Source organism: Coenobita brevimanus, chromosome 21, assembly GCF_032717465.1.
Source record: "Coenobita brevimanus isolate Jiangsu-jjx chromosome 21, ASM3271746v2, whole genome shotgun sequence".
Taxonomy (NCBI): Eukaryota; Metazoa; Arthropoda; class Malacostraca; order Decapoda; family Coenobitidae; genus Coenobita; species Coenobita brevimanus.
This window is the reverse complement of record NC_136974.1, coordinates 29,052,520-29,065,673: the sequence shown is the minus strand read 5'-3', so window position 1 is coordinate 29,065,673 and position 13,154 is coordinate 29,052,520. Positions and strand designations below refer to the sequence as shown.

Genomic DNA, 13,154 nt, shown 5'->3' with positions numbered 1-13,154 from the left:
GCTGGGGAATGGCTGGGAGAAGGAGGGAGGTGAGAAGACAGGAAGAAATCAGTAGGATAGAAGTTGTGGAAGCAATGAAGAAAGTTAAATCGGGGAAAGCCCCCGGAATTGATGGAGTGTGTGGTGAAATGCTGAAGCATGAGGGAGAGATAGTAGTAGAATGGATGTGGAAGATGTGCAGATTGGCCTGGGAGGAACGTAGAGTCCCGTAGGATTGGAAGTCAGGTATAATTATTCCCTTGTACAAAGGAAAAGGGGAAAAAGAAGTGTTTGGTAATCATAGGGGCATTTGTCTTCTTAGTATAATAGGAAAAGTGTACGGTAGGATACTTATTGACAGAGTTAGAGAAAGAACAGAGAAATTAGTTGGAGAAGAACAGGGAGGCTTTAGGAAGGGAAGAGGTTGTGTAGATCAGATATTCATTCTTAGATCTTTAGTGGAAAAGTTTCTAGAGAAGGGAAAGAAGTTGTATGTGGCTTTCATGGATTTGGAGAAAGCATATGACAGGGTGGATAGACAAGGATTGTGGAAAGTGTTAAGAATATATGGAGTAGATGGGAAGTTGTTGAATGCTGTGAAGAGTATGTACGATGGTGTGAAGGCTGCAGTGGGTATGGATGGTGAACTAAGTGAATTTTTCTCTTTGAAAGTTGGGTTGAAACAGGGATGTGTCATGTCTCCATGGTTGTTCAATCTGTACATGGATGGGGTAATAAAAGAGGTACAAGGTAGGGTAGTGGATGTTGGAGTGGCCCTGGTGAGAGAGGATAGTGTTTGGAAACTCCCTGTACTGTTGTTTGAAGATGATACTGTGTTGTTGAGTGAAGACGAAGGGGGGCTGCAAGGCTTGGTGGATGAGTCTGGGAGAGTGTGTAAGAAACGGAATCTAAAGGTGCATGTAGGGAAGAGTAAAGTGATGGTCTTTGAGAGAGGTGAAGTCAGTGAATGTACTGCGAGGTTGGATGGTGAGGAATTGGAAAATGTGAGTACATTTAAGTACTTGGGTAGTGTGATGAGTAAGGATGGAGGTTTGGAGGGTGAAGTGCTTGAAAGGGTACAGCAGGGAAGAAAGGTTGCTGGTTCTTTGAAAGCAGTGATAAAAAACAGGGAAGTGAGCATGGAAGTGAAAAAGTTACTACATGACAGTACTGTGATACCAACTCGAACGTACGGAAGTGAAGCTTGGACATTGCTGGAAGGACACAAGTCAAGAGTGAGAGCAGTGGAAATGAGTTACTTAAGAGGAGCCTGTGGAGTCACATGGAGAGACAGGCTGACGAATGAGGATATAAAGGAGCGTTGTGGTGTGGATGTGGATGTGGATGTGATAGGAAGCGTTATGAGGAACACACTGAGGTGGTTTGGCCATGTGGAGAGGATGGAGGGTGAAAGACTGACAAAGAGAGTATATGTGAGTGAGGTGGATGGGGGAAGAGGGAGGAGGAGGCCGAGAATGAGATGGAGGGATGGGGTGGAGAGGTATATGAGAGAGGGGGGTGTGAGTTGGGAGCAGGGCAGTGAGATGGCGGGGGACAGGGCGACTTGGAGGCGATTTGTTTGTGGCCACCCCAAACGGGATTGAGGCGTCTGGCAATAGATAGATAGATAGATAGTGTTAGGAGTATAATGCTGTATAGTAGTGAAACCTGGGAAGTAAAGGGAGATAATATTCACAGGCTCAGACATACTGTACAGATATGACAGTGATAAGGTGGATGTTTGGTGCATCCATGAATGCGAGGCCTGGGAGGGCTAGGTTTACAAAGGAAGCATTAAGAGGAAGGATGGGACTGGGGTGTTTTGGTGTTGTGATGAGGAGAAGTAGATTGACATGGTCTGGGCATGTGGAGAGGATTAGGGATGACAGTTTGGTGCAGAAAGTGATAGATGTTGATGCTTGGTGTAGGGTTGCAAGAGGCAGACCAAAAAAGACCTGCGATGAGGTCATAGAGTGTGATCTTAGGTATAACGGATTGAGTAGGGAGGCTACTTGAGATCATACAGTGTGGAGAGCTGACATTAGGTGACCAAGGCCGATGCATGCAAGGATGTTGGACCATATATAAATGAACTGAAATGAAACAAAAAGATCAGTTGTTGTATAAACCTTTCGAGATAAATGTTAATGTTGTGCAGGACTCTGTTTCATTTAGCTTTCCAGTAATGGGATGCTTTAGTATCTGTGATACATTTTGAACAGTTGACTAATGCCTACATACATCTGAAACGATGAATGAAATCAAGATAACAAAGCGATAGAAAATAACAGAATGTTGTTATGTCGATAATGGAAGACATCAATATATGGGATTTGTGATCTGAGTTTTATATGTAGTTTTACAAATTATAGTACCAGCACAGTGTTTATGCACAGCAACAAATTCACATTAATTTCTTGTTATAATTTTCCTGTATTAAAGTTTGTTATTGCTATTATATCCAAAATCAGTACTGGATAAATTCTATTAACAGCACATTTTTCAATATATCAGATTATCTTTTCCAGCTTTCCCTAATTTACACAGAAGTTCTAATGATTTAAAACTGTGATTTTTGAGGAACACATCCTTCACTTATATTGAAAGTTACCTGTATTATATGTGTTTCAGTGAGTCTGAATCACTATTACTGTACAGTATAGAAAATGCTTGGAGCCAGAGTGATAAATCAAGTGGCTGCCTGATGTTTAGGTGATGCTTTCCTTGGTATGAGAGCACCTTACATTTCTCTAATTGCCCAGATAATAAGGAATAAGTAATGGTTTTTGTGTGAAAGTGAGAATCCTGCATTTGCACATATGATGGAGACAGAGGTTATGATTTAGGTGCGTAATGGTTTCAGAGGTATGGAGTGGGGAGTGGCCCTTGTGGCAGACAGGAAAGGCATTGATAGTAACTCTATTTGGTGAGGTGTTTGTGGAGGGTGGGTACATAAAAAAATGTAGTGGCATGAAAGGTAGATTACAAGATATAACAACAGTAGACCCTCTGGATACATGGACTCCACATGCATAGAATTCAATTGCATGATCAATACAAGAAGTACCAAGGACATCTGTGCAGAAAAAGTATGCTGCTTGTGTGGTGGTACTCAAGAGAGGGGTGCCTGACAGTTGAAACCTCCCCCACAGTTAGTTTTTCCTACTTGTTTATTCCCTTAAATTTCTCGGAGGTCACTCTTTTAAGTCTTCTTTACTTCTGTACAGTAGGCCGTGCCTATAGGTAGTACAGAATATGTGTAATTTAGCTGGGGGTCTCAGAGGGTTTTCAGTAAGAAAGTTGCGGTCATATCATGGTGAGATTATTTCCAGTTTGTTATTTGTTTAAACTTGATGTCATTGATTTATTGTTTAAATCTGCTTTACCTCTGTACAGTAGGCTATGCTTTTAGAATGCATATCAGTAGCCTGCTTAGGATCACTGAAGGTCTTCAGTGGGCAAGTTGAGGGTTGGGCCAGAAGGTTGGTAACACATTCATATCACTTATTGTATCATTTATATAGGCTCCAACATGCTTGCATGCATTGGCCTTGGTCACTTAATGGCAGCCCTACACACTGCTTGATCTCTGTCAGTCTCCCTATTTAGATGCTTCTCCCTGAAGTCATTCTCTATGACCTTGTCACAGTTTTTTTGTGTCTGCCTCTTGCAACCCTACCCTCGACGTTCACAGCTCTCACCTTCTGCGCTTAGTTGTTATCGTTCATCCTCTCAACATGCCCAAGCCATCTCATCATAACACCAATACATTCACGTCCCATCTTCCTCACAACTCTTCAGTTGCAGTCTTAACCTCCTCCAAGCCCCTGTATTCAAGGATGCACTACATTTAGTATTCATCTAATAATTGTCATTTCTGTACATTTGATCCTGTGAATATCCTCTTTCTTTACTGCCCAGGTATCACTACCGTACAGCATTACACTCCTAACATATGCCACATACATGATGATTGCGGAGAAGTGGATGGAATATGTTAAGAATGTTATGAGAGTAAGCAATAGGATATTGGTAGTGAAAATTCTGTTTGGTAGAAAGGTAATTGCAATTATATCGGCGTATGCCCCACAGGTAGGATTAGATGAAGTAGAGAAAGATAGATTTTGGGATGATTTAATACATGTAGTAGGTGGTATGTGGGATGATGAGATAATGGTTCTGGGAGAGGACTTAATGGTCATGTAGGTGAAGCAGCACAAGGTTATGAAGGAGTACATGGGGGATGTGCGTATGGTACAAGGAATGCGGAAGGGGATAGGATACTCAAGTTTGGGGAGGCAACGGACATGATTGTGTGCAACACATATTTTAGGAAAAGAGAGAGTAGGTTAATTACGTATGAGTCTGGGGGAAATAGCAGTCAGATAGATTATTTTCTGGTTAGGAGGGCTGTTAGGAGGTTAGTGAGGGATGTAAAAGTTATAGGTAGTGAGGAGTGTGTGCAGCAGCACAAACTATTGATTTGTGATATGGTGCTTAAAGAACAAGTGATGAAAAAGAGGGCTTATGTACCTAGGAGGAAAATATGGAAGTTGGAAAACCAAGTAGTAAGGGATGCCTTCTATAGCGAGATGAGGAGAGTGGTGGATGAACAGGGAGCTGTAGACAGAGGCTTTAATGAACAGTACAGAGCCCTCAAGAACAATCTCTTGAGCATTACTGATGTAATATGCGGTTGGACAAGAGGACCACCAAGATATAAAGCAACTTGGTGATGGGATGAGGGTGTAGAAGCTGCAGTTAAGGAGAAAAGAAGGCTTTTCCAGGAATGGAAGAAGGGTGGTAGCAAGGAGGAATACTTGGCTGCCAAGTGCAGGGCTAGAAGGGAGGTATACAGGGCGAAGACTGAGTCACAGAGACTTTTACTTGATAACTTAAATCATGGGGGAAAAAAAAACATGATATTTAAGGTGGCAAATCAGATGAAGAGGGATAATCGCGATATTATAGGTGAGCAATGTGTGAAGAATGATGAAGGAAGGGTAGTGGTGAACAGTGAGGATATTAAAGATGCATGGAGAGAGCATTATACTCGGTTGTTGAATGACAAGTTTGACTTGGACAAGGAAGGTTTGGAGCCCTTGGCTTTGATTGATGCTGCAACTGTGAGTGAGGCATTAGGCAGGATGAAGGTGGGGAAGGCAGCAGGTGTGTCTGGGTTGACTGCCGAAATGTTGAAGGCCTCAGGAGATATAGGGGTGAGGTTAGTCACTGACCTGATGAATAGGATTATTTAAGAGTGTGTTGTCCCAGAGGATTGGCTGAAGAGTGTAACTGTAAATGTGTATAAAGGGAAGGGTGATGCCCTGGAAAGAGGAAATTATAGAGGTATAAAGCTTTTAGATCAGATAATGAAGGTAATGGAGAGAGTTTTAGAAGGTATGATTAGAGAACGAGTGAATATTGATGAGATGCAGTTTGGGTTTATGCCAGGTAGGGGGACCACTGATGCCATATTAATTGTTTGACAGCTTCAGGAAAAATATATTGGTAAGGAAAGGGATCTGTATTTTAATTTTGTTGATTTGGAAAAGGCCTTTGACAGAGTCCCTAGAGAGGTGGTGAAGTGGGCAATGAGAAAGCTTGGCATGGAGGAGTGGCTGGTTAGGGTGGTTATGGCTGTGTATGTGGGTGCTTGCACCCAGGTAAGAGTGAATGGAGATTTGAGTGATGAGTTTTTCGTGAACATTGGTGTGCATCAGGGGTCAGTTTTGAGTCCCATGTTGTTTATCATGGTACTTGAAGCCCTTTCACGTGACTTTAGAAACGGACTCCCGTGGGAGTTGTTGTATGCTGATGATTTGGTGTTGATTGCAGAGAACGAAAGGGAAATGGAGGAAAGATTTAGGAAGTGGAGATGGGGCACAAGGGCATAAGAGTAAATGTGGATAAAACAAAAGTGATGATGTCTAGGGTTGGTGGCGGTACTGTCAAAGACGAGGGAGAGTGGCTGTGTGCAGTTTGCCAGAAGGGCATGGGAAGTAATTCCATCTTGTGCCGTGTTTGTGATAAATGAATGCATAAGAGATGTAGTGGTATTAGAGGTTGACTGCGAGATAATGCTGATTTTATGTGTACGGCGTGTCGGGAAGAGCAGATGGAGATTGTCAGGCGTGAAAAGATTGAACTTGCTGGTGAATCTGAGTGTGTGGAAGAGTTTTGTTATCTGGGAGACATGTTGTGTGCTAGGGTGAGAAGTGGTTGGAAGAAGTTCAGAGAGCTCTTGCCTCTCCTGACATTGAGAGGACACTCCCTATGTGCTAAGGGGTCTTCGTATGCAGCATGTGTTAGGAGTGTAATGCTGTATGGTAGTGAGACCTGGGCAGTAAAGGAGGAGGATATTCGCAGGCCCAGATGTACAGAAACGACAATGATTAGGTGGATGTGTAGTGCGTCCCTGCGTCCAAGGTCTGGGGGGGCTGGGTTTATGAGGGAAGAGTTGAGAGGTAGGATGGGACTGGAGTGTATTGGTGTTGTGATGAGGAGAGGTAGATTGAGATGGTTTGGGCATATGGAGAGGATGGGGGATGATAATTGGGTGAGGAAGGTGAGAAGTGTTAATATTGGGGATGGGGTTATGAGGGGCAGACTGAGAAAGACATGGGACGAGGTCATTAAGTGTGACCTCAGGGTTAAGGGACTGAACTGGGAGGCTGCAAAGGATTGTGCAGCATGGAGAGCCGCCATTAGGTGACCAAGGCCAACGCATGCAAGCATGTTGGAGCCTTTAAAAACAAAACAAAACGAAGGATCCCACCACTCCCTACCCTATCGACAGAGATACAGCTCCACCTCTAACGCATAACGTGTCTTCCAAATAACAAAACTCCTCCACAAGACACTCTCCTCCAAGATCAGTTCATTTATCCCTGTCTTTCTCTCCGTGCTCTCCCTGACACATCACACACACACAATCAGCATTACAGTAATTTGCACCCTACCCCTAATATCACTACATCTCTTATGCACCCACTTATCACCAACACTGCACAAGATGGAGTTACTTCCCACATAATTGTGGCAAGCTGCACATGGCCACACTCTCTCTGCTTTGACAATACTGACCAGCCCTAGATATAATCACTTTTGTCACATCTGCATATACTGTCATTACCCTTATGCTGCATTCCATCTCTCCACTTCCTAAATCTTTCCTCCACCTCCATTTCATTCTCAGTAATCAATACCAAGTCATCAGCACACATGTAGTCCACTTCTGGAGTCACATGAGGGTAGAGAACTTCAAGCACCATGACAAACAAGAAAGAACATAAGACTGATTCTTGATGCACACCAGCTTACATTGAAAACTCAACTCAAATCTCCACTCACTCACCTGGGTGCAAGCACCCCAGCCAATCCTTGATCCCAGACCTAGATTTTTCTAATGGGATATGGATCTTTGTGTGCACAGGCTCTGCGTGTGTGGTACCCTAGGTTAACACTTTAGCTGCATATACAGAGTGTCTACTGTAATTATAATAAAGCCTCACTATAATGCACTAATTAGGGAGAAGCCTGATCTGATAAAGTAAAAAATCCTTTATATGCAATGCCCCCCTCACCAGTGGTGGGATTTCCAGCACATATTTGAAAATAAATGAGCACAAATGCATATTCTATTACTAAAAATGAAAACTATACCCATTTTACATTAACTTGGCTGTTAAATTAGCCCTTTTGCAGTTTATTTCACATCCTTGTCATTGCATTTCTTCATGAAACACATGTACTGAGCCCCATTTAACAGACACTATTCATTGCAGCCGATGGAAAACCAGTTGCTTCATAGTTTCTGTTAAATCTTATGTGTGGTCTATTGAGACATTAAATAGATGTTTTACTGTATAAGTGTGCCCTGTGCATGGGGGATTGTGTGGTGTAGTAATGCTAGAGAAGATTAATGTAGGATGTGTGATTTTTAATTGTGTTTATGAGGTTTGGTACTTGGGGATACAGTATGTTAGAGCACTGTACTCCCAGTACTATCCCTGTATTTAAAAGGAGAACTTTGTGGTTTATATGTGTGTGCAGTGTGATGCTGTATGGTAATGAAATATGGACAAAAAATAAGGAAGATGTTCATAGAACTAAGCTTAATGGAATGAGAATGATGAGCTAGATGTGTAGTCCCAAACTGAGGGTCAGAGCAATGTTTTCTGATTTAAGGATGCTTGAGCACCTAGAGTGTTATAGTTGGTTTGTTTGCACTTGAAGGAACTAGGTCACTCTCATAACTGCAGTTTTATGCCATGGTTGCATAAAATTTGATGAGCCTTCATTATGAGGCAAGAGTGAGTCTCCTTGGTTTCAAATAAAATCAACCTCCACATCTGTCTACACTTGATCATCAGTAGAGCTGAAAGAGATTAGGAATCTTTGTCAGATGTAAACAAACCAAATGTAGTGAAATGATGTGCATGGGTAGGATGAGGTAGTCTGGACATAAGAGACTATGTGAATAATTTGGTAAAATGATAGAAACCTGAATGAAGAAGGGACAGCCCTTGTTGACAAATCATTGAAAATGTGGGATAAGGTCCTGAGAAGGGCTTTAAGGGTTAGGAGATGGTTAGCTGGAATGCTGCAGCTAACTGTGCTGGATGGAAGGCAGCCATTGTGTAAAAAAAAAAGAAAAAAGAAAGTTGATTTATGGAAGCATGGGACACGATCTTATAAAATGTATGTATGTTAACATATTGAGATGCAAGCTTTATGACACTAGGTCAGAACCATATTTTTATTGCTTGGTTAATAAGTGTAACACTGTGACTACAGTAGGTGTGTGTGTGTGTGTGCATATATATATATATATATATATATATATATATATATATCGTCATCATCATCATCATCATCATCATCATCATCAGTTGTTGAGGTCCACTGCAGGACCGGCCTATCCCTACCGAAGCAGGGACGATACAGCCAATGTATCTCTACCCAGTGGCTTAGGCTGTCTGGTAGAGAGTGTATGTAGGGTGAGAAGTGCTTGTGAGTGTGATTGTAATGTTGTAGTGGCTTTGGATGTGTATGTAGTCAGTGAACCAAGTGTAATCGGCCTGCCTTAAGCCGATTGGGTGCAAGCATACTATACTCATTTTTTTTTATTGAGGCAAAGATGCACTTGACAGATTGGTGATGATTGGCTGAATGCAACATTACTCCATAATCTCTTTATTATTAATTGACAACATATATCTGATGGGGAAATTTGGGTTAATAAATGTTATTCGGACATGTTGCATTCAGCCAGTCATCTTCAACTTATCAAGTGCATCTTCACCTCAATAAAAAATACTGAGTATAGTATATGACACTGGTTCAACCACAGCACCCCTTGTGTCCGCCAAAGTAGCAGGTCGCTTGGTGAACACTTCCCAAAGTTTTTACAACTCTGGCGGGAGGTGAAACCGCGCTCACCAGCGTGCGAAACGCACACTCTACCACTGTACCACAGAGGCTCTCTCTCTCTCTCTCTCTCTCTCTCTATTTTTATATATATATATATATATCTATATATATCTATATATATATATATATATATATATATATATATTTATATATATATATATATGTGTATATATATATATATATATATATATATATATACACACAGTAACCTCTCAAATAACGCAAGGGATAGGTTCCTGGAGAGGTCGCGTTAGTTAAAAACGCTTTTTTTAAACATAAATTTCCCATAAGAAACAATGGTAATATTGGGGGTTACGTTCCTGGACTCTGGGAAAGTCTACCCATTTGGGGAGTTATGCTATTTTAAACTTAAAAGCAACAATATTAATTTGAAGGAAAATCCACGTAAAAAACAAGAACAGTATATTTGGGGAGAAATAAACAACATTTAAGCCCTAGTTGGGCCGAAGCGTTGTTTACTTCTCCCCAAATACATACTGTTTTCGTTTTTGCATGGATTTTCTTTCAATTCTGCTTCATTCATGGCATTGTGAAAGTTCCTTAACATTATTACTGCATTAGTTGGTCAAAAAAACACTACAGTAAAAGCAGCATTTTCATTATAGTAAGTAGGTCACAAACAATAACAACGCACAGCCTCACTTCATCTATGCATCACTCGTCATCTGCTGCTGTCCCTCCTCATCCCGCAACCCCACCTCCTGCTGCTCCCCACCCTAAATTTGTTGTCCCTCCTTGCTCTGCTGTCCTTCCTCTTCCTCTGACTCCCGTGCTACTGGTGATGAAGATAACTCACTTAAGTTTTCTGTTTTCTTCATAAAGAACTTCTCTATCTTGGTGTGAGTGGTTTTCTTCTTTCTGTTCTGCAGCATCAGGTTGTAACAATTTAGATCTACCATCACTTTCCTGGCCAAATTTTGTCCGAAAATGAGCCAAATTGCTCAGAATGGGGTCAAACTTCATTTTTGAATATTGTAGTTTGAATAAAACCAGTTTAAGCAACAGACAAATAAAAAATTGTATTTATGCATAAACTGCCACACATGGTCTATCAGCTTGGGACTGTCCAAGGCGCGCGTGGGTAATTTGAAACCATCATCGAGAAACCCTTGTTAGTTAAACATATCTCCTTAAATATTTGCCCATGTTAAAACGAAAATGTGTTTTTTTAAACTTGTGTTAGTTGAGAGGTTACTGTATATATATATATATATATATATATATATATATATGTGTGTGTGTGTCTCTCTCTCTCTCTCTCTGTATATATCTATATATATCTATATATATATATATATATATATATGTGTGTGTGTGTGTCTCTCTCTCTCTCTCTCTGTATATATATATATATATATATATATATATACATTTTATATACTATATATATATATATTATGAGCCTCTGTGGTACAGTGGTAGAGTATGCGTCTCGCACGCTGGTGGGTGGGGGTTCGCCTCCCTGCCAGAGTTGTAAAAAACTTTGGGAAGTGTTCACCACGCCACTGACCACTTTGGCGGACACAAGGGGTGCTGTGGTTGAACCAGTGTTGCATACTAGTATGCTTGCACCCAGTGGGCTTAAGGCGGGCCGATTACACTTGGTTCACAGACTACACACACATCCAAAGCCACTCCAACACTACAATTACACTCACAAGTACTTCTCACCCTACATACAGTCTCTACCAGACAGCCTAAGCCACTTGGTAGAGATACATTGGCTGTATCGTCCCTGCTTCGATAGGGATAGGCCGGTCCTGCAGTGGACCTCAACGGCTGATGATGATGATGATGATGATATATATATATATATACAGTAGGCTCGCACAGTGCGCGAGAGATTGGGCGGTCCACATATATATATATATATACAGTAGGCTCGCACAGTGCGCGAGAGATTGGGCGGTCCACGACCTCACGCACTGGGAATACATAATCTTATGGGAAAAATTACTTGTGGGCGGTACCCCCTAATACCTGGACATTTTTTGGCCCTTAGAGACATAAAAAAGGTCAAATTTTTCAGACATTGTACTACAGATATAGCTGCAATAGCAAAAATATGGGCAGTCACCTTAACAACAGTAGACAACAGGCCTGATGGACTTGAACAACAGGGGTTCTGAGGCGCAGCAACGCACTTACAGTGCCCCTGCCACCACCCCGGCCACACCACGCTTATTTAACGGTTGCCAATGTTGTATTATTCCAGGCTTTGACGAAGAAATTTATGGCCTGTTGAATGTTACATTTCTTCCAGAATGCAGCAACAGTCATTATGGTGAGGGTTGCAGGTATGCCAGGTGAAGCAGGTGAGTCAGGTGGGGCTGTGAAGGTGGAGAGGGAGGCAGCTGGTGAGTCAGGTGAGGCAGTGGATGACGGCAGTGGGCGAGTCAGGGGAGGTGGTGAGGGGAGGATCCTCCCTCTCCTCCTTGCTACTGCTCACATTTTCGGCAATTTCCTTCATCTCTTCTTGCTTGTTTGTTTCATTCCTCATCTTGTTATGGACGTATTGGCAGTATAACAACTTGGTATTCACGAAATAAACATCATTATTATAGAAACTGGGTATCTATTCTAACTTACTGTTGTTGCCGAAAACATTATTATTGAAGCTGTTATTGGCGATATCTTATTGTAGTCTCCTCTTGAGCACCTTCCCCATGAGCCTCTAGGTCACTATTGGCGCATTGTGTGGGGGGGGGAGGTCGCATACTTATGGAAAATGGCATTTCTAAGCCACTTCTTGCCTCTACCTCGTGTTTTGTGGGGTAAACTTGCGCATTCAAGGTTTTTCGTTATGATTTTTGGTCACTCGCGCACTGTGATGACGCGCACTGGGCGAACCTACTGTATATATATTATATACTCTCTCTCTCTCTCTCTCTCTCTCTCTATATATATATATATATATTATATACTGGATATATATATATATTATATACTATCTATCTATCTATCTATTGCCAGACGCCTCAATCCCGTTTGGGGTGGCCACAAACAAATCGCCTCCAAGTCGCCCTGTCCCCCACCATTTCACTCCCCTGCTCCCAGGTCACACCCCCCTCTCTCCACCCCATCCCTCCATCTCATCCTCGGCCTCCCCCTCCCTCTTTCCCCCTCCACCTCACTCACATACATATATATATATATATATATATATATATATATATATATATATATTATATACTACATATATATATATATATATATATATATATATATATATATATATATATATATATATACTACATACATATATATATATATATATATATATATATATATATATATATATATATATATATATATATATATATATATATATATATATATATATATATATATATATATATATACTATATATATATATATATATATATATATATATATATATATATATATATATATATATATATGGAGCCTCTGTGGTACAGTGGTAAAGTGTGCGTTTTCGTACACTGAAGAACGAGGGTTCACGCCCCACCAGGGTAATAAACTTTGGGAGCATTCTTGTGGCCATGTACCGCTTGGCAGACATAAGGGGTGCTGTGGTTGAACCAGTGTCGCATACTATAAAGAGTGCTTGCACCCAGTCAGCTTGCACGGACCGATTAAACTTGGTTCACATACTGCACACACATTCAAAGACACTCCAACACTACAATTTTACTTACAAGCACTTCTCACCCTACATACAATCTCTACCAGACAGC

General features: G+C 41.2%; 1 protein-coding gene across 1 annotated transcript in view; it reads left to right on the top strand.

Annotated features, from left to right (window-relative positions):
* Positions 1 to 13,154, top strand: part of knk (cytochrome and DOMON domain-containing protein knickkopf) — a 196,743-nt gene that overhangs the window by 101,028 nt on the left and 82,561 nt on the right. The window lies entirely within an intron of this gene.